This window comes from Oryctolagus cuniculus, chromosome 9, assembly GCF_964237555.1.
Source record: "Oryctolagus cuniculus chromosome 9, mOryCun1.1, whole genome shotgun sequence".
NCBI lineage: Eukaryota > Metazoa > Chordata > Mammalia > Lagomorpha > Leporidae > Oryctolagus > Oryctolagus cuniculus.
In genome coordinates, this window is record NC_091440.1 from 111,844,591 (window position 1) to 111,868,155 (window position 23,565).

The 23,565-nt window shown below is 37.4% G+C and overlaps 1 pseudogene; it reads left to right on the forward strand.

Moving 5' to 3' along the window:
* The first annotated feature begins 227 nt into the window (after positions 1-227).
* Positions 228-23,565, forward strand: part of LOC100347980 (large ribosomal subunit protein eL42-like) — a 100,924-nt pseudogene continuing 77,586 nt past the window's right edge.

Below are 23,565 nucleotides of genomic sequence, written 5' to 3' on the forward strand. Positions count from 1 at the left end.
GCAGATGTCCTAAACAGCACTCTGGCCTCAGAATCAGCCCTTAAGGCATTCGGATCTGGCTGAAGAGCCCATGAGAGTATTTTAGGCATGGAAAGCCAAGACACTCTGGCAGAAAAAAAAAAAACCTAAATGAAAGATCTCTGTGAGTGAGATCCCAGTGGAAAGAACGGGCCATTAAAGAAGGAGGTACCTTTCTCTGAAGGGAGGAGAGAACTTCCACTTTGACTATGACCTTGCCTAAACAACCTAGAAGTCGGCAAACTCAAAATGCTTCCGGCTGGCAGCAAGATGGCGGAATAGGAAGGGAGCAAACTGATAGTCCGGGGAGAGACAGTTTAATAAAAGTGGAGATACTGCAGGTTCAAGGAAGAGTAGGGGAAGAATCAGCAGAAGAAACTCTTCCGGAACTAGTGATTCACAGTGGACCTTTGTGGAGAACATGGGAGCCCACAGTTCGGGACACCAGCGGCAGACTCAACACACCAGCGCTGAAACGCAAGGTGAGCTAAACCTCAATAGCCCAAGACACCGGTAGGCAAGCGGAAAGAGGAGACTAGAGGGAACGACCCCAGGGGGAAAAGTTCACCAGGCTAACTAGGAGAGAGAGAGAGAGAAAAAAAGTGACCAATATGGACATGGGTTTCTCTCTCTCCGCTCACCTCTTTCACTCTTTCACCTCTTCACTTTCCTGACTTTTTTTTTTTTTTTGAAGTACAGAAACTTCTCAATTATATTCAATCCCAATTGTTAATTTTGGCTTTGAATGCCTGTGCCTCTGGGGTCTTTTCCAAGAAGTCTGCCTGTGCCTATATCTTTCAGGGTTTTTCCAATGCTCTCTAATAATTTGATGCTGTTGGATCATAGATTTAGAACTTTAATCAATGTTGAGTGGATTTTTGTGTCAGGTGAAAGGTAGAGGTCTTGCTTCATGATTCTGCATGTGGAAATCCAGTTTTACCAGCACCATTTATTGGATAGACTGTCCTTGCTCCAGGAATTGGTTTTAGATCCTTGATCAAATATAAGTTGGCTGTAGATGTTTGGATTGATTTCTGGTGTTTCTATTCTGTTCCATTGGTCTATCCATCTGTTTTTGTACCAGTACCATGCTATTTTTATCACAACTGCCCTGTATTATGTCCTGAAAACTGGTATTGTGATGCCTCCAGCTTTGTTTTTGTTGTACAAGATTGCTTTAGCTATTCGAGGTCTCCTGTGTCTCCATATGAATTTCAGCATAATTTTTCCAGATCTGAGAAGAATGTCTTTGGTATTTTGATTGGTATTGTTTTGAATCTTTAAATTGCTTTTTGGATAATGGACATTTTGATGATATTAATTCTTCCAATCCATGAGCATGGAAGATTTTTCCATTTCTTGGTATCCTCTTCTATTTCTTTCTTTAAGGTTTTGTAATTCTCATCGTAGAGATCTTTAAGGTCCTTGGTGAATTTATTCCAAGGTATTTGATTGTTTTTGTAGCTATTGTGAATGGGATTGATCTTAGAAGTTCTTGCTCAGCTGTGGCATTGCCTGTGTATACAAAGGCTGTTGATTTTTGTGCATTGATTTTATACCCTGCTACTTTGCCAAACTCTTCTATGAGTTCCAATAGTCTCTTAGTAGAGTCCTTTGGATTTCCTAAATAAACAATCATATCTCCTGCAAAGAGGGATAGTTTGAGTTCATCCTTCCCAATTTGTATCCCTTTAATTTCTTTTTCTTGCCTAATAGCTCTGGCTAGAACTTCCAGAACTATATTGAATAGCAGTCGTGAGAGTGGGCATCCCTGACTGGTTCCAGATCTCAGTGGAAATGAGGAATGTTCCTTCTATACCCAATTTGATTAGAGTTTTCATCATGAAAGGGTGTTATAGTTTATCGAATGCTTTCTCTGCATCTATTTAGATAATCATATGGGTTTTTCTTCTGCAGTTTGTTAATGTGGTGTATCACATTGATTGATTTTTGAATATTGAACCATCCCTGCATACCAGGGATAAATTCCACTTGGTCTGAGTGGATGATCTTTCTGATGTGTTGTTGCATTCTATTGGCAAGAATTTTATTGAGGATTTTTGCGTCTAGGTTCATCAGGGATAGTGGTCTGTAATTCTCTTTCAATGCTGCATTTTTTTCCGGCTTAGGGATTAAGGTGATGCTGGCTTTGTAGAAGGGATTTGGTAGGATTTCCTCTTTTTGCATTGTTCTGAGTAGTTTGAGAAGAATTGGAGTTAGCTCTTCCTTTGACTGATCTTTTGTAAATTTTTTTTGATTCAATCCTGTTGATTTCTTCTCTGATTTTGATTATTTCTCTTTTCCTAATAGAATTGGGTCTGGTTTGCTGTAGTTTTTCTAGATCATTGTGATGCATTGAAAGTTCATTTATTTGGTTACTTTCCAATTTCTTGATGTAGGCCCCTATTGATATAAACTTTACTCTTAACTCTTTTGCTGTATCCCATACGTTTTGTTATGTTGTGTTGTTATCCTCATTTATTTCCAGAAAGTTTTTGATTTCTCTTTTGATTTCTTCTATGACCCAGTGTTCATTCAGGAGCATGTTGTTCAGTCTCCATGTGTTTGCATATGCTCTAGAGATTCCTGAGTTGCTAATTTCCAGCTTCACTCCACTGTGGTCTGAGAAGCTGCGTGGTATGTTTCTAATTCTTTTGAATTTGCTGAGACTTGCTTTATGGCCTAGTATGTGGTCAATCCTAGAGAAGGTTCCATGTACTGTTGAGAAGAATGTAAATTCTTTAAGTGTAGGATGAAAAGTTCTGTAGATATCTGTTAGATCCATTTGGGCTATAGTGTCGTTTAAATCTACTGTTTCCTTGTTGATCTTCTCTCTATTTCTGAAAGTGGAGTATTGTATTGGAGTCTAAGTCTCCCTTTAAGTCCCTTAACATATCTTTTAAATAAAATGGTGCCATGCAATTAGGTGTATATACATTTATCATAGTTATGTCTTCCTGTTGAAATGATCCCTTAATCATTATATAGTGTCCCTCTTTGTCTTTCTTAACAGTTTTTGTGGTAAAGTTTATTTTTTCTGATATTAAGATTGTGGGGAGCAACTGGGAGCAACTCGGACTAGACTAAGTTACTGGAATTAAGACTTATTCTATGCATCTGCTCTCCCACAATATGGCACTGGGAGAGGAGGAAACAGCTTCTACACAGCTGCCTCCAGTTCAACCAATAAACTGTAGGACCTGCTCCTGATTGGAGGAGAGCAGCGTACTCGGCGTGTGGGTAGCAGAGTTGGGATTGGTGGAAGAGGACTATAAAGGAGGAGAGAGACAACATGCACCAAGAACATCTATCTGAATAACACCTGTGCAGCCCCCGAGAGAGCCGGCCGGCGGTGTGCCGCTCCCCCGTGGAAGTGGGGAAAGTGGCAGGGGGAACCGCCCTTCCACGGAGTTGGAAGGGACGGTAGCCAACCCGGGAAGGACCAGCAGCCAACCCGGAAAGAACCAGCAGCCAACCCGGGAAGAACCAGCAGCAAACCTGGGGAGGGCCGAGAAGACGAAAGAACAACGCAGGGTCCTGTGTCGTTCCTCCACGAAGACGGGGAGCGACAAAGATGGCTATACCAGCTCTTTTTTGGTTTCTGTTGGCATGGAATATCTTTTTCCAACCTTTCACTTTTCAGTCTGCATACATCTTTGTTGGAAAGATGTGTTTCTTGCAAGCAGTAAATAGATGGGTTTTGTTCCTTAGTCCATTCAGTCAGTCTGTGTCTTTTAACTGGAGAGTTGAGGCCATTAATATTCAATATGACTATTGATAAGTAGTAACTTTGCCTTGCCATTTTCCCAGAGATATTTCTAATATATGCTTTGAACTTCCTGTGATCTTTTATGGGAGGTTTTCTTCCTTTACCTTCTTTCATATTGATAGCCATGTTTCTGTGTTTCTGTGTGTAACACATCTTTAAGCATCTTTTGTAGGCCTGGATGAGTGGTGACAAATTCGTTCAATTTCTGTTTGCTATGAAATGTCTTTATTTCACCTTCATTCACAAATGAGAGCTTTGCAGAATATAATATTCTGGGCAGGTAGTTTTTCTCTTAGTACCTGGACTATGTCTCGCCATTCCCTCCTAGCCTGTAGGGTTTCTGATGAAAAGTCTGCTGTGAGTATAACTGGAGATCCTCTGAGAGTAATCTGACATTTCTCTCTTGCACATTTTAGAATCTTTTCTTTATCTTTCATTGTTGTGAGTTTCATTACAACGTGTCATGGTGAGGATCTCTTTTGGTCATGAAAAATAACAAAAATTTTATCTTATGCTTTCTTACAGAAATTTTGCAGTTTATGTTCTTACACTTAGGTTTCTGACCTATTATGAATTGTTTTATGTGTACAGTTTAAAGAATGGATCTGATTAATATTTATATATGGATATACAATTGTTTCAGTAAAAATTGTTGAAAAGGTTTTTTCTTTCATCAATTGAATTCTGTTTGCACATTTTTTGAAGATCAATTCACCAAGCAGGCATTTGGCACAGCATTTAAGATGCCACTTTGGATACCTGCATCCCACATAAAAGTGCATGTGTTTAAGCCCTAGATCTGCTCTTTTTTAAAAATTTATTTATTATTTATTTGAAAGACAGAGTTATAGAAAGAGGTAGAGCCAAAGAGAGACAGAGATTTTCCATCTGCTGGTTCACTCCCCAAATGACCACGATGGCCAGAGCTGAACTAATCCAATGTCAGGAGTCAGAAGCTTCTTCCAGGTCTCCCATGTGGGTGTAGAGGCCCAAAGACTTGGATAATCTTCCACTGTTTTCCCAGGCCATAGCAGAGAGATGGATTAGAAGCAGAGCAGCTGAGACTCCAACCAGCCCCCATAAGGTATGCCAAACTGTAGGCCAGGGCTTTAGCCTGCTGCACCACAGTGCCAGTCTCCAGATCTGCTCTGATTCTAGCTTTCTGCTAATGTCGTCCTGGGATGCAGCAGTCAGTTCATGGATCCAGTATGTGTATTTATGTACATGAGAGAAACAGATTGAGTTCATGGCTCCTACTTTTGACTTGGCCAAATCCTCTACTTTTGACTTAGCCAAATTCCCTGCTTATTGTGGGCATTTGAGGAATAAACCAGCTAATGGAATAGTCTCAGTCTCAGTCTCTCTCTTTCTCTTCCTCTCCATATCTCCCCCCTCCCTCCCTTCATCCCACCCTCTTTCTCTCTCTGTCTCCTCCTACCTTTACATTTATCCTTAACTTGATCCTAGCCAAAAAGCCAAGAAGCAATTATATTTATCCTTATACCACTATCACACTGTCCAATGATTTCAGCCTTATAGAAAATTTAATACATTCTAGTGTAAATATTTTACTAAATGTTTATCTTTCAAAATTTTTTTGTTTTTTTACATTTCCAAATAAACATTAGAAAGAGCTTGTTAAATTCTCCAAAGAAAAACCTGGTGGATTTTTGAAATAGATTTTGCTACATGTATAGATCATGTGGGGGAAGAATTAGCATCTTTACAACACTGAGTCTTGCAGTCCAAATATGTGTTTCCATTAATTTACATCTTCTGTAATTTCAGTGATGTTTTTTAATGTTTGAATGCATAAGTCCCATACTTCTTTTGTTATATTTGTATCTATTCCTAAAAAGCTTTTATATTTTTTACAAAAACGTCATTTTTAAGGTTTACTGGAAAGAAACAGCTTTAATCCACTGATTCATTCTCCAGATGCCACAACTGCCAGGGCTGTGTTGGGGCCAGAGTCAGGAGCTGAGAATTCAATACAGGTCACCCACATGATGGGCAGGAGCCCTATTACGTGTGCCATCACACCTGCCTCCAAGGGTATGCATTCATGAGATGCTGGAGTCAGGAGCCAGAGCCAGGCCTGAGCCAAGTCATGCATATGGGACATGGGCTTCGAAACCATGAGGCTAAATTCCGACTCTACCTTTTCTGATTCTTTGATTCTTTTTTGAGTGGAATTACTTCCTTCAATTTATTTGCAAAAGGTTTATTGCTAGTACAAAGATTTATCACATTTTAATTTTGTTTGATTTGTCAGTGTAGCTAAATGTTTATAAATCTTGTTGACTTTTAAATGAGCAAAGTTTTGGATTTTGAGTATTTTCTATATAGTTATTCTTATTTCTAATTTGTTGATTTCTCCTCTGTTTTTTACTATTTCCTTTCTGCAACTTACTTGAGGTTTGATTTGCTGTTCTTTATCTAGCTCCTTGAACTGAAAACTTAGCCCATTGATTTTTACAAGATGTTGTAGATTTCTTTCCTTTCTAATGTAAGCATTTATAGATATAAGCTCCCTCTAAGTGTTACCTTGGTTACATCCCACAAATTTTGATGTTAGGTTTCAATCTCCATTCAGTTAAGCATATTTTCCAATTTACCTTGTGCCCATTGACTCACTAATTCATACTTTTCCAAAAGCCTGTTTCCCAAATACTTGGGAAAATCTATATTATTTCTATTGTAATTGCTGATTGGGTTTTTAATTCAGAAAACATACTTTGAGATTAATTTTGCAGAGAATATTGAAATTTTCAACTGCTGTATCATCTATTTATTCTGTAGTTCTGCCAGACTTTACTATATGTATTGGGACTCTGGTGTTTGTTGTTTTTATATTTATAATTGCTATTTTTTTCTCAGGTACTTAAAATTTCATTATTATAACATCTTCTTTGTCTCTAGTAATATTTATTTTCTTAAAGTTGATTTTTATATATTAGTAAAGCCACTCCATGTCTTTAATTGTTATTTTCTTTTTCCATTCTTTTATTTTCAAAATTTTTGTGTCTTTAAATATATAGTGTATTTCTCAAAGATAGGATATAGCTGGATCTTTCTCTTTCTTCTATTAATGTTTCAGCTATATATTTAAAATTATTTTCAAGTTTTTCTAATGAGTATATGTATCTTTAACATATATTCTGCTTCATGATAATAAATAATATAGAAATTTTGCTTCAACATATTACCACTTTCTCAGCTCACTTTAGTGCTATTATTATCATATGTATCATGCAAAAAAATCCCTTATACATAGCATTATAAAGATTGCTTCCAACAGCCCCTGTTGTTAAAGATATTAAAAGAAGAATAGAGAAAACAATGGATAGTATTTTATATTTGCCCACATATTTAAAGGATTCATTGCCTCTCATTCCTTTCTAAGGAAGTGAATCACCATCTGTCTTTATTTCCTCTCAGCCTGAAGGACAGCCTTTCAATTTCTTATAGGGAAGCTCTGCTTTTGTTTTTCCAGGAAGGACTTCATTCTGCTTCTTTTTTTTTTTTTAAAGACATACCATGATTTGATTATCATGCAATACCAGTTATTTTTTGACCTGAGTCAGAACTCAAACACAATGGTATAATGCAAAATACTTCATAGCTTCTTAGATACTTCATTTTTCTTAAAACACAAACTCTCACATCAGAAATTTTTGTTAGTTCTTACATTGGCTGTCTTGTCAGTGTTAGAGGTCCAGGTTCCATCCTAGAATTCCTTTTTAAAAGACAGCTTTTCTGGATTGACTATTCTTGTATTATGAGCACTTTCTTCTTTTCTACAAACACTTTGAATATTTCTTATCCTGCCTTCTAGATGCACACTTGCATGAGAAGTCAGTTTTTAATAATATTGTTCTTCTCCACACATTATGATTCATTTCTCTCTAACAGCTTCAAGGGTTTTGATCTTTGTGTAGCTTTTAGAAGTTAGTATTTTCATTTCTACAGATGTAAATATTTTCATGTTTATCATACATGATGTTCACTGAACTCAGACACAGATTAAGGTTTTTTCATCAAATTTGGAAAGCTAATTCCAATTTGGCTACTAATTCTTTTCAAAAAAATCTTTTTGCCCCTTTCTTTCTTGTCACTCCTCCTTGAAACTACAAGTATGTTCATAGGTTCAACATTATTCTGTAAGTCTTTGATTTTCATCATTTATCTTCAATCCTATTTTTATTTGCTCTTTAGATAAGAAAATGTCAAGTACACTGATATTTCTCCTGACTTCAATTTTCTGTTGAACTCACCTACTGAATTTTTTACTCCACTTATTCTATTTTCCAAATCTAGAATTTTTATTTGCCTCATATTTTATAATTTCTATTTTCTGTTTAGATTTTCTATTTGTACAGTCATTGTCATTATATTTTCCTTTATGTCTTTGAATGTGGCTTCTTCTAATTCTTCAAACATATTTATAGCAAACACTCTGATATCTTTTCTGCTTTGATACCTTACTTTGATAAATTCAAAATATTAGTCCATTCGAATTCTGTGTCCATTTGCTGTTTGTTTTTATAAATATGTATTTCATTTCATTGTTTATTTCAAAGTCTTATTAATTTAGTTGAAATATGAACATTTCAGGTAATATTTTGTAGCCATTTGGAAATTCCTTTACTTATTGATATTTTTCAACAAGTTTTTTTGCAACTTAAATTACATAAACAAAAATATCAGTGTCCCAGATAAGGTACAGGTGGTGATATTTCTACACAGATTTTCAAATTCTATGTTTAAATTATTTTCCAACTTGACTTATTAGGAAGTACCCATGTATCATTTATAGCCTGCTGATAAGCTAATGTTTAGACAGAAGTTTACTGGTATTACTCAACCCTCTGCTAATCAACTTGTGTGTACATTGAGAAACACAGTGTAAGTTTAGCCAGTTTTCAAATATATCTTGGATGTTATTCTCCACAAGATTCACTTTGGTCTCCTCTATGCCTATGCATGATTCAACAGTTTCCCATTCGACCAGGAATGTGTGGAAAGTCTAGGATCCTCTCACTTACAAGATCTCCCCACTAAATGAGCCACCACTTCCTCCAAATACAACCATAACCATGGGCTAGCAAATCTGTAGGTTTTCCCATTTGTTTCCTACTATTCTGCCACTTTTAAGTGACAGAGAAATGGATTTATGCCCCAGGTAAGTTTGCCTACTCAGGAAGAGAACCTATTCTGGTGTTCATGGTCAGCACCATCCTTATGAAACTACAATTGTCACTAACTATCCTAAGTGAGGGGAGGCATGGAAGTGACTCAAAACAAAATAGATACATATTCTGGGGCCAGCACTGTGGTGTAGCAGGTAAAGCTGCTATCTGCAGTGCCAGCATCCCATATGGGTGCCAGTTCCAATTCAGCTTTCTGCTATGGCCTGGGAAAGCAGTAGAAGATGGCCCAGGTCCTTGGGCCCCTGAACCTTCATGGGAAGACCCAGAGGAACCTCCTGGCTCCTGGTTTCAGATTGGTGCAGCTCCAGCCATTGCGGCCAATTGGGGAGTGAACCAGCAGATTGAAGATGATCTCTCTCTCTCTCTCTCTCTGCCTTTCCTTATCTCTTTGTGTTACTCTGACTTCCAAATAAACAAATCTTTTTTTTAAAAAAAAAGTTACATATTCCTCTAATTCTACCAAAAATTCTTGCAGGTTTTTTCAAAAATAAACACTTCTTAATTAATTATATTTAGTCAACTTCCACATGCCTAAAATGTTTGGTTATGACACTTTTATTGAATATATGTCCTTCTGGATGGCTTCTCTGCTGAATTCTACCAGACATTTAAAGAACTAATGCCAAGTCTTCTCAAGTTATTCAAAACAATTGAAAGGGAGATAATCCTCCAAAATTCTTTCTATGAAGCTAGTATCACATTAACTTGTAAACCTGAAAAAGATAAAACAGAGAAAAAGAACTACAGACCAATTTCTATGATGAACACAGATGCAAAAATTCTCAACAAAACTAGCCAAAAAATCAAACAACACACCAGAAAGATGCTTTAGTCACACCAAGTGGGATTTATCCCTGGTTTGCAGGAATGGTTCAACATTCACAAATCAATCAATATGACACATGACTTTGAAAAAACCAAAGAACAAAAATCATATGATGACATCTGAGTCACAGGTTCAAAGATGGCAGAGTAGGGAGGGAGTTTACTGCTCTAGCCCAAGAGAACAGTTTTTAAAAAGTGGAGAGTGTAGTCTCCAGGAAGAGTTAGGGAGAAAATGGCAGAGGAAACTACCAAAATTAGAGGGACAGATTGGACTTATGTAGAGGTCATGGGTGCCCATGGCTCAGAACTCCAGCAACTTAGTGCCTACGGACCAGTGCTGGAAAGTGAGGCTAGATCAGACTACAACAGCCCAAGCCACTGGTGAACAAGCTGTAGGAAGAGCCTAGGGAGAACCTGGCTTGGAGCCCCATGAGGGAAAGAGTACCAGCAAAACTAGAGGAGAAAAAAAAAGTATGAGATGGACACTTTTCTCTCTCCCCCATCACTTTACAATGGCATCCTGTAACAAGCCAATAGAGTGGGGGAAGGGGGGAGGAGGAGGAGGTGGTGGAGGAGGAGGAGGAGGAAAAAGAAGAAGAAGAGGAAGAAGAGGAAGAAGAAGAGGAAGAGGAAGAGGAAGAAGAAGCAGAAGCAGAAGCAGAAGCAGAAGCAGAAGCAGAAGAAGAAGAAGAAGAAGAAGAAGAAACCAATGAATATCTCCACAAATGCCAAACAACAAATGCACAAATCAAAGACACAAGAATAAGGAAGACAACATGATATGACTGCAAAAGAACATGACACTTCAATACTAGATTTTGAAGATGATGAGATGTAAGAAATGTGAGAAATGGAATTCAATAAATTGATCATAAGATTACATAGGTGTAATCAAAAACAAATGCATGAACTACTGAAATCTGTACAGGACATGAAAGAAAATTTCTCCCATGAAATTATGATCTTAAATAGAAATAAAAATTAAATGAAGAATTCAATAAAACAAATAAAAAATGCAGTGGAGAGTCATAACAACAGAATGAGTGAAGTAGAAGAATATTTGACTTAGAAGACAAAGCACAAGAAAGTATATATTCAAACTAAAGACAAGAAGAGGAAATTAAAAAACTAAAAAAACACTGTTGGGAATCTATAGGATACATTAAAAAAATATATACAGGTTCTGGGAGTTCCTGAAGGCATGGAGAGAGAGAAAGGATTAGAAGACCTTTTTAGTGAAATAATAAAAGAAAATTTCCCTAGTTTGGAGAAAGAAAGGGACACCAAGTGCAGGAAGCACACATAACTCCTAGTAGACATGACCAGAAAAGATCCTCACCATGACACATGGTAATCAAACTCAGTACAGAAAAACATAAAGAGAAGATTTTAAAATGTCCACAAGAGAACTGTAAGATTACTTTCACAGGATCTCCGATTAGTCTCATAGTAGAATTTTCATCAGAAACCCTACAGGCTAGGAGAGAATGGTGAGATATAGTCCAAGTCTTAAGAAAAAACTCATCCCAAAATATTGCACCTTGCAAAGCTCTCATTTGTGAATGAAAGTGAAATAAATACCTTCCATAACAAACAGAAATTGAAAGAATTTGTTACCACCCATCCAGTGCTACAAAAGATGCTTAAGGATGTGTTGCACACAGAAACATGGTCATCAATATGAAAGAAAGTAAAGGAAGAAAATCTCTCAGTAAAAGATCAAAGGACATTCAAAGTAAAAATAGGAATATTTATGGAAAAATGCTGGGTCAAGTTGTTACCTATCAATAATCACCTTGAATGTAAACAGTCTCAACTCCCCAGATAAAAGACTTGGAATGTCCAAATGTATTAAAAAAAAAAAACAAAACATGTATTTGCTGCCAGCAAGAAATACATCTCATCAACAAAGACACACACAGACTGAAAATGAAAAGGTAGAAAAAGATATTCCATGCCAACAGATATCAAAAGAAAGAGCTATTGCAGCAATCTTAATATCAGACAAAATAGACTTTAACACAAAAACAGTTAAAAGAGACAAAGAAGGGCACTATATAATGATTAAGGGATAAATTCAATAGGAAGATGTAACTAATATAAATGTATATGCACCTAATTACAGGACACCTGGATATTTAAAAGAAATGTTAAGGGATTTAAAGGGAGACTTAGATTCCAATACAACAGTATTGGGGGACTTCAACACTCTACTTTCAGCAATGGACAGATAAACCAGAGAGAAAAATCAAAAAGGAAACACTAGATTAATCGACACTATAGACCAAATGGGCCTTAACAGATATCTACAGAATGTTTCATCATATAGTTGCAGAATACACATTCTTCTCACCAGTGCATGAAACTTTCTCTAGGATTGACCACATACTAAGCCATAAAGCAAGTCTCAGCAAATTAAAAAAAATCAAAATCATACCATTCATCTTCTCAAACCAAATGGAAAGTAGCCAGAAATTAGCAACTCTGGAATCCCTAGAGCATGTGCAAACACATGGAGACTGAACAACATGCTCCTGAATGAACAGTTGATCATAGAAGAAATCAAAATAGAAGTAAAAAAATTTCTGGAAACAAATGAAGATGACAACACAACATGTCAAAAATGGGACACAGCAAAAGCAGTATTCAGAGGAAATATTATAGCAAGGTGCCTACACCAACAAATTAGAAAAGCAGCAAATAAATGAGCCATCAATGTATCTTAAGGATCTAGAAAAATAACAGCAATCCAAACCCAAAACTAGTGGCAGAAAAGAAATAATTAAAATTAGAGAAAAAAATCAACAAAATTGAATTCAAAAAAAATATACCAAGCATCAGCAAAATGAAGAGCTGGTTTTTTGAAAAAATAAACAAAATTGACACACCATTAGCCCAACTAACCAAAAAAGGGAGAAAGAAGAACCAAATCAATAAAATTAGAGATGAAAAAGGGAATGTAACAGCAGACACCACAGAAATAAAAAGAATCATCAGAAATTACTACAAAGAGTGTATGCCAACTGGGAAACCTAGAAGCAATGGATAAATTCCTGGACACATACAACCTACCTACTGAGACTTGAAGACATGGACAACCTAAATAGACCCATATCCAAGATGGAAAATGAGTCAGTAATAAAGACCCTCCAAACAAAGAAAAGCCCAGGACTGGATGAATTCACTGCTGCATTTGACCAGATGTTTAAAGATGAACTAACTCCATTTCTTCTCAAACTATTCAGAACAATTGAAAAAGAGGGAATCCTCCCAAATTCTTTCTATGAAGCCAGAATCACCTTAATTCCTAAACCTGAAAAAGATGCAACAGAGAAAGAAAATTACAGACCAATTTCCTTGATGAACATAGACGCAAAAATTCTCAATAAAATTCTAGCCAGTCAAATCCAACAACACATCAGAAAGATCATCCACCCAGACCAAGTGGGATTTATCCCTAGTATGCAGAGATGGTTCAACATTCACAAATCAATCAATGTGATACATCACATTAACAAACTGCTGAACAAAAACCATATGATTATTTCAATAGATACAGAGAAAGACTTTGTCAAAATACAATACCCTTTCATGAAGAAAACTCTAAGAAAATTGGGTATAAAAGGAAATTTCCTCAACACAATAAAGGCAATTTATGACAAACACATGGCTAGCATCATATTGATTGGGGCAAATTTGGAAGCATTACCACTGAGATCTGGTACCAGACATGGATGCTCTCTTTCACCATTGTTATTCAATATAATCATGGAAGTTTTACCCAGAGCCATTAGCCAAGAAAAAGAAACCAAAGTGATACAAATTGGAAAGGATGAAATCAAATTATCCCAATTTGCAGATGACATAATTCTATATAGAGAGATCCAAAAATTCCACAAAGAGACTATTGGAACTCACAGAAGAGTATGGTAAAGCATAAAAATAAATACACAAGAATCAACAGCCTTTGTATAGACAGACAATGCCATGGCTGAGAAAGAATTTCTATAATCAATCCCATTCACAATAGCTACAAAAAATTCAAATACCTTGGAATAAATTTAACCAAGGTTGTCAAAGATCTCTATGATGAGAATTACAAAACATTAAGAAAGAAATAGAAGAGGGGCCAGTGCTGTGGTTCACTTGTTTAATCCTCTGCCCACAGTGCCAGTATCCCATATGGGCACTGGGTTCTAGTCCTGGCTGCTCCTCTTCCAGTCCAGCTCTCTACTGTGGCCTGGGAGGACAGTGGAGGATGGCCCAGGTGCTTGGGCCCCTGAACCTGCATGGAAGACCAGGAAGAAGCACTTGGTTCCCGGCTTCAGATTGGTGCAGTGCAGGCCATAGCGACCATTTGGGGAGTGAACCAATGGAAGGAAGACCTTTCTCCCTGTCTCTCTCACTGTCTATAACTCTACCTGTCAAATAAATTAAAAAAAAAAAGAAATAGAAAAAGATACAAAAAATGGAAAAATATTCCATGTTCATGGATTGGAAGAATCAATATCATCAAAATATTCATTCTTTGAAAGCAATTTACAGATTCAATGTGATTCCACTCAAAATACCAAAGACAATATTCTCAGATTTAGAAAAATTTATAAAGCAATCATACAACAAAAACAAAACTGGAGGCATCACAATACCGTATTTCAAGACACACTACAGGGCAGTTATAATCAAAACAGCCTGGAACTTGTACAAAAGCAGATGGATAGGCAAATGGAACAGAATAGAAACACCAGAAATCAATACAAACATCTACAGCCAACTTATATTTGATCAAGGAGTTAAATCTAATCTCTGGAGCAAGGACAGTTTCTTCAAAACTTGGTGTTAGGAAAACTGGATTTCCACATGCAGAAGGATGAAGCAAGACCCCTACCTTACACCTTACACAAAAATCCACACAACATGGATTAAAGATCTAAATCTATGACCCAACACCATCAAATTATTAGAGAATATTGGAGAAACCCTGCAAGATTTAGCACAGGCAAAGACTTCTTAGAAAGGACACCAGAGGCACAGGCAGTCAAAGCCAAAATTAACATTTGGGATTACATCAAAATGAGAAGTTTCTATACTGCAAAAGAAACATTCAAGAAAGTGAAGAGGCAACTGACAGAATGGGAGAAATTATTTGCACACTATACAACTGATAAAGGATTAATAACCAGAATCTACAAAGAGATCAAGAAACTCCACAACAACAAAACAAGCAACCCCATTAAGAGATTGGCAAGGGACTTAAACAGACATTTTCCAAAAGATGAAATCCCAATGGCCAACAGACACATGAAAAAATGTTCAGAATCACTAACCATCAGGGAAATGCAAATCAAAACCGCAATGAAGTTTCACCTCACCCCAGTTAGAATGGCTTTCATAAGGAAATCAACAAACAACAAATGCTAGTGAGGATGTGAGGAAAAAGGTACCCTAATCTACTGATGGTGGGAATGCAAACTGGGAAAGCAACTATGGAAGACAGTTTGGAGATAACTCAGAAATCTGAATATAGTCCTACCATACAACCATTTTTTGGAATATACCCAAGGGAAATAATACCGTCAAATAAAAGAGCTATCTGCACCTCCATGTTTATTGCAGCTCAATTCACAATCGATAAGACATGGAATCAACCTAAATGCATTCCAACAGAAGATTGGTTAAAGAAATTATGGGATATGTACTCTATGGGATACTACACAGTGTTAAAAAAAATGAAATCCGGTCATTTGCAACAAAATGGCTTAATCTGGAAAACATCCTACTGAGTGAAATAAGCCAGTTCCAAATGGACAAATATAATAGGTTCTTCCTGATTTGTGACAACTAACAGAGCACGTAAGAAGAAACCTATAGAAGTGAAATGAACACTATGAGAAGCAATGACTTGATCAGCCCTTGTCTTGACTGTTGAGGAAGAGTTTATTATTTTAGGTTTTTTTACTATTTTATTTTTCTACTTAATACTATTGGTTGAACTCTTTTCTTAACACAGAATTATTCATAGGTGTTTAAATCCAATTGAAAACAGATCCCAGCAAAAAAATAATAGTGGGAAAAGAGAGGGAGGAGATTTTTCAGTTCGGTACTTACCCCTAAGGGTAAAGCTAAAAGCTTGCCACAGGACTCCAAATCCCATTAAGCTGGGTGGTACTAATGCCATCTTACTAGTTAAAGTGATCATTTTAAGTGTGTAACTAATCATAAAGATAGGAATAAGTGTCAAAGGGATCACATAAATAAGACCAATTTTCGGGTAATAACTAGATAGAAATAAAAAAAGAGAAAGATCTAACATGGAAAGCAGGCCACACAGCAGACTCAAAGAATGACAAATGCCCTAAACAGCATTCTGGCCTCAGAATCAGCCCCTAAGCATTTGGATCTGGCTAAAAAGTCCATGAGAGCATTTCAGGCATAGAAAGCCAAGACACTGTGGCAAAAAATTATCTACATGAAGGATTTCTGTGAGTGAGATTTCAGTGGAAAGAAGGGGCAATCAAAGAAGGTGATACTTTTCTCTGAAGGGAGGATAAAGCTTCTACTTTGCTTATGGCCCTGTCTAAATACAGGCAGAGTTTGTGGATTCAAAAGGCTTGCCTTGGCAGCTCATGACAAAATCCTCAGCTGATCACTGACATGAAAAATAAGAGTGTAAATTGTTAAATCAACAACAGGAGTCACTATGCACTTACTCCCCATGTAGGACCTCTGTCCTTAATGTGCTGTACTATGAGAATTAATGGTAAAACTTGTCTTCAAACAGTACGTTATATTTTGTGTGTCTGTAGGTGCAAACTGTTGAAATCTTTACTTAGTAGAGAGTAGGTCTTCCATATTTAAAGAGAATTAAAAATGAATCTTAATGAAGAGTGGGATGGGAGAGGGGGTAGGAGGTGGGTAGGGAGTGATGGTGGGAGGGTGGGTATGGGGGGAAGAACTGCTATATTCCTAAAACTGTACATATGAAATTTGTATTTATTAAATAAAAGCTTTCTTTAAAAAAAGAAAAAGTACATAACTGCATCTATGCTATAACATAAAAAACCATATGATTATCTCAATAAATGCAGAGAAAGCATTTGATAAAATATAACACACTTTCTTGATGAACACTCTAAGCAAATTGTGTAGAGAAGGATTATCCTCAGCACAATCAAGGAAATTTGTGACAAATCCATTGCCAGTGTCCTATTCAATGGGGAAAATTTGGAAGAATTACCACTGAGATTCACAATTATATAAGGATGTCCATTCTCACCATTGCTATTCAATATAGTCCTGGATGTTTTAGCCAGAGCCATCAGTTAAGAAAAAGAAATTAAAGGGATACAAATTTGGAAGGAGGAATTCAAACTATTCCTTTTTGCAGATGACAGGATTCTATATGAATGAGGATCCAAAAGACTCCATTGAGAGCCTGTTGGGAAGATATCAGAATAGGGAGGGAGCTTACTACTCTAGTCTAGGAGAAAATAGTTCAAAAAAGTAAAGAGAATGTAATCTCAGGAAAGATTTAGGGAGAAAATGCAGAGGAATATTCACACAAATTAGAGGGACAATGTGGACCTATCTGGAGAGTGTTGAAGTACACAACCCAGGACCCTAGTAGCCAAGAAATTCATCACCAGCTCTGGAGAGTGAGATGAGTCTGAAGCAACCCAAGCCACTGGCAATAAAGCTGCAGGAAGATCTTGGTGGGAATCCAAATTAGAGACCTGTGGAGAAGAGTGTACATGCCAAACTAGAGAAGAAAAAAAGGGGACACATTTCTCTCCCCCAGTCATCCTGCACTAGCATCCTGTAACAAGCCTAGAGAGGGTGAGCACCATTTTGGACATAAATAACAGTTGCAGCAGCTCGTGTCTGCATGCCCAGCAATGAGCCGAGCACAGATGCCTGAGTCGGGCTGGGAGAACTGACGGGGGCTTGGTGCTCATGATTGTAGGAAGGCTTCTGTACAAAAACTATGAAAGCACTGTAACTATGTGGCAGTGCTCAGGGTGTGGATGAGAATTTGGCCAGTCACTGTGGGAGGCTCTACATGCTCAAAGCTCCCTCATTCCCTGGTGATGGTCACTGCTACAGTATTTGTACTTACACTGATGGCCATACAGCTCCTTTGTGTAGTTCTTACAGCAGCACAAATAAATATTGTACCCATTGAGGCTTGCACCCTGGCTCTGGTCTCCTTTGAGGAGAGGAGGTGAATGTGAAGCAAGGCCAACAGAGCAAAACAAAACTACACTCTGACAAAAAAAATGGGAAATTTACCACTCCAACATGGGTGTCACCTTGTAAACTCCCTTCAAACTGGAGCACTGAACAGAGCTCCCTGGCCACACCCACCACATGCCTCTAGATATTCACTGAAGAAGTGGAAACTCCACTAAGCCACAGAGGTACAGTCCAAAGATAAAAGCCAAAACAGGGGAAAAACAAAACAAAACAAAACAAAACAAAACAAAAAAGAAATAAAAATATCTCTACAAATGATGAATAATAAACACCATAACTTACCAAACAGGAATAAGGAAGACAAAATGATGCCCACAAAAGAACAGAACACTTCAATACTAGAATGTGAAGTTAAGAGATTGAAGAAATGACACAAATGGAATTTTAAAAAATAGATTGTAGGATTACTTAGAAGTATACAGAAGGGCTGGTGCCGTGGCTCACTAGGATAATCCTCCACCTTGCTGCACCAGCACACCAGGTTTTAGTACTGGTTGGGGCACCGGATTCTGTCCCGGTTGCCCCTCTTCCAGGCCAGCTCTCTGCTGTGGCCTGGGAGTGCAGTGGAGGATGGCCCAAGTGCTTGGGCCCTGCACCTGCATGGGAGACCAGGAGAAGCACCTGGTTCCTGCCTTCGGATAGGTGCGGTGCGCCGGCCGCAGCACGCCAGCTGTGGTGGCCACTGGAGGGTGAACCAATGGTAAAAAGGAAGACCTTTCTCTCTGTCTCTCTCTCTCTCTCACTATCCACTCTGCCTGTCAAAAAAAAAAAAAAAAGAAGTAAACAGAAGCAAATCCATGAACTAATGAAATTTGTATATGACATGAAAGAAAATTTCTCCCTTGCAATTGAGATCTTAAAGAGAAATCAAAATGAAATCTTGGAAATGAAGAATTCAATAGAACAAATTAAAAATACAGTGGAAAGCATTAACAACAGATTCCTTGAAGCAGAAGAAAGAATTCCAAGTTAGAAGACAAAAAACTGAAAATTTTACAGTCACCAAAAAATAAAGAAGAAGAAGGAATAAGAAAACTAAAAACACTAGAGCTGGTGCTGTGGTGTAGCAGGTAAAGCAGACACCTGCAGTGCTGGCATTCCATATGGGTACAGGTTTGAAACCCGGCTGCTCCACTTCTGATCCAGCTCTCTACTGTGGCCTGCGAAAGCAGTGGAAATTGGACCAAGTCCTTGGGCCCCTGCACCCACATGAGAGACCTGGAAAACATTCCTGGCTCCTGGCTTCAGATTGGTGCAGCTCCAGCCACTGCAGCCAATTGGGAATTGAACCAGTGGATGAAAGACCTCTCTCTCTCTCTCTCTGCCTCTCCTTCCCTGTGTAACTCTTTCAAAAAAATAAATAAATCTTTAAAAGAAAACTAAAAACACTGTAGGCGATCTATGACATAGTATCAAACAACCCAACATACAGATCTTCAGAGTTACTGATGGTGTGGAAACACAGAATGGATTAGAAGGCCATTTTACTGAAATAATAACAGAAAACTTCCTTAATTTGCAGAAAGAAAGGGACTTCCAAGTATAGGAAGCACATAGAATTCCTACCAGAAGGACCAGAAAAGATCTTCACCACAATACATTGTAGTGAAATTCTCAACAGTAAAATATAAAGAAAAGATTTGAAAATGTGCATGAGGGAAACACCAGATTACTTTTACAGGATCTCCAACTAGACTCACAGAAAACTTCTCATCAGAAACTCTACAGGCTGGGAGAGAATGCTGAGATATATTCCAAGTCTTAAGAGAAAAAAACTGTCAACTCGGAATACTATACCCTGCAAAGCTCTCATTTATGAGTGAAGGTGAAATACAGACCTTCCAAAACAAACGTATATTGAAAGAATTTGCCACCACTCAACCAGCCTTACAAAAGACGCTTAGAGATGTGCTACATACAGAAACAGAAAAACAGTTGGCTGGCGCTGCGGCTCAATAGGCTAATCCTCTGCCTTGTGGCGCCAGCACACCAGGTTCTAGTCCCGGTCGGGGCACCAGATTCTGTCCTGGTTGCCCCTCTTCCAGGCCAGCTCTCTGCTGTGGCCTGGGAGTGCAGTGGAGGATGGCCCAAGTGCTTGGGCCCTGTACCCCATGGGAGACCAGGAGAAGCACCTGGCTCCTGGCTTCAGATCAGCGCGATGCGCCAGCTGCAGCACGCCAGCTGCAGCGGCCATTGGAGGGTGAACCAATGGCAAAAGGAAGACCTTTCTCTCTGTTTCTCTCTCTCTCTCTCTCAATGTCCACTCTGCCTGTCAAAAAAAAAAAAGAAAGAAAGAAAGAGAGAGAGAGAGAGAGAGAGAGAAAGAGAGAAACAGGATCATCAATATAAAAGAAGGTGAAGGCAGAAAACCTCCCAGTAAAAGTACAAAGGAAATCCAAAGTAAACGATAGAAATATTTTTGGAAAAAGGGCAGGGCAAAGTCATTACTTATCAATAGTCACCTTAAATGTAAATGCCCTCAACTCTCCAGTTAAAAGATACATACTGGTTGAATGGATTAAAAAACAAAACCCATCTATTTGCTGCCAGCAAGAAACACATCTCACCAACAAAGATGCCTGCAGACTGAAAGTGAAAGCATAAAAATGTCATTCCATGCTAACATAAACCAAAAAAATAGCTGGTGTAGCCATCCTAATATATGTAAAACAGACTTTTACACAAAAACTGTTAAAAGAGACAAAGAAGGGCACTATCTAATGATTAAGGGATTAATTCAACAGGAAGATGTGACTATTATAAACATACATGCACCTTATTACATGGCACCAGGCTATTTTAAAAAATGTTAATAGATCTTAAGGGAGATATAGACTCCAATACAATAGTAATGGGTCACTTCAATACCCCACTTTCAGCAAAGGAAAACCAAGCAGACAGAAAGTCAGCAAGGAAACAACAGAGTTAATTGACACTATAGACCAAATGGAACTAACAGATATAAACAAAACTTTCCATCCTACAGTTGTGGAATACACATTCTTCTCAGCAGTGCCTGAAACTTTCTCTAGGATAGACCACATGCCAGGCCAAAAAGCAAGTCTCAGCAAATTAAAAAAAAAATCAAAATCATACCATGCATCTTTTCTGACCACAATGGAATGAACCTGGAAAACAACAACTCAGGAATCTCTAGAATATATGCAAACACATGGAGATAGAACAACATGCTCCTGAATGAAAAGTGAGCCATAGAAGAAATCAGAAGGAAATTAAAAAATTTCTAGAAACAACATTGAAGATAACAATACAATATATCAAAATTTATGGGATACAGCAAAGCAGTGTTAAGAACAAAGTTTATAGCAATTGGTGCTTACATCAAGAAATTAGAAAGTCACCAAATAAATGAGCTATCAGTGTATCTCAAGGACCTAGAAAAACAACAGCAAACCAAACCTAAAACCAGTAGGAGAAAGAAAAATTAAAATTAGAGAAGAAATGAACAAAATTGAAACAAAAAAATAAAAATGATCAGCAATACCAAGAGCTGTTTAAAAAAAATAAACAAAACTGATATATTTGACCCATCTAACCAAAAAGAGAAGACCCAAATTAATAAAATTAGAGATGTAAAAGGCAATGTAACAACATACACCATAGAAATAAAAAGAATCATCAGAAATTATTACAAAGAGATGTATGCCAATGAATCAGGGAACCTAGAATAAATGAATAGATACAACCTACCTAAATTGAGCCATGAAGACACAGAAAACCTAAACCGACCCATAACCAAAATGGAAATTAAATCAGTAATAATGACTCTCCCAACAAAGAAAAGCCCACGAGTGGATGGCTTCACTGCTGAATTCTCCCAGACATTTAAGGAAGAAATAACTCCAATACTTCTTAAGCTATTAAAATAATTGAAAACAAGAGAATCCTTCAAAATTCTTTCTTTGAAGCCAGCATCATCTTAATTCTTAAACTTGAAAAAGACACAACAGAGAAAGAGAACTAAAGACAAAGTTCCCTGATGAACATAGACACAAAAACCCTCAACAAAATACTAGCCAATTGAACAGACACAAGAAAAAATGCTAAGGATCACTATACATCAGGGAAATGCAAATCAAAACCACAATGAGGTTTCACCTCACTCGCATTAGAATGGTTACATACAGAAATCAACAAACAACAAATGCTGGCAAGGATATGGAGGAAAAGGTACCCTAACCCACTGTTGATGGAGGGAATGTAAACTGGTACAGTCACTATGGAAGACTGTATAGAGATACCTCAGAAAGCTGAATATAAAGTTACCATAATAAGCAGCCAACCCACTCCTGGGAATTTTCCCAAGGGAAATGAAATAAACATATGGAAGAGTTATCTATACTTCCATGTTTATCACAGCTCAATTCACAATAGCAAAGACATGGAATCAACAAAATGCCCATCAATTAAAGACTGGATAAAGAAACTATGGGATATGTACACCATGGAATACTACACAGCAGTAAAGAAAAAGAAAAAAAACAAATCTGGTCATTTGCAACAAATTGGATGAATCTGGAAAACATCATACTTAATGAAATAAGCCATTACCAAAAAGACAAAATGTTTTCCCTGACCTGTGATAACCAATAGAGCATCTAAAAGACAACCTATAGAAGTGAAATTGGTACTTTGCAAGGCAATGATTTTGAACAGCCATTGCCTTCACTGTTGAGTAGCAGCTTTGTTTTTTTTTTATTCTTTTCATTTCTTTGATTTTATCTTATTTTACTCATCTCTTTTTCTTTCATACTAAACATTAAACTCTTTACTTAACATAGAGTTAATCATATGTGTATAAAGTTAATTGAAAATAGATCTTAGTTAAAAATAAGAGTTAGAATAAGAGAGGGAAGAGGGAGGGGGATAGTGGGAGTGGGTTGAGAAAGCATGCATGCAGGGAAGAATCACCATGCTCCTAAATTTATAATTGTGAAATGTATGAAGCTTGTAAATATAAAGCAGTATAGCTCTGCATATATTCCTATGGAATTATTTCTAAGAGTACAGCTTAAAAAGTTGCCATGGGACCCCAAATCTCCTTAATCTGGGTGATAAAAGTAGTGTTTTAAGTGTTTTAGAGATCATATGGATAGGATTAAGTGATAAAGTGATCACATAGATAGGATCAAGTATTATAGTGATCATATAAATAGGACTAAGCATTTGGTAATACTAGATAGAATTAAAAAGGAGCAAATGCTCAACAAATGGGATTACATCAAATTCAGAAGCTTCTACACTGAAAAAGAAACAATCTGCAAAATGAAGAGGCAACTGACAGAATGGGAGAAAATATTTGCAAACTATACAACAGACTCATAGAATGACAATCACGTTAAGTTGCACTCTGACCTCAGAATCAGCCCTTAAAGCATTCTGGTCAGGCTGAAAAGCCCCTGAGAACATTTCAGGCATGGAAAGCCAAGACACTGTGGCAAAAAAAATGTCCTACATGAAGGATCT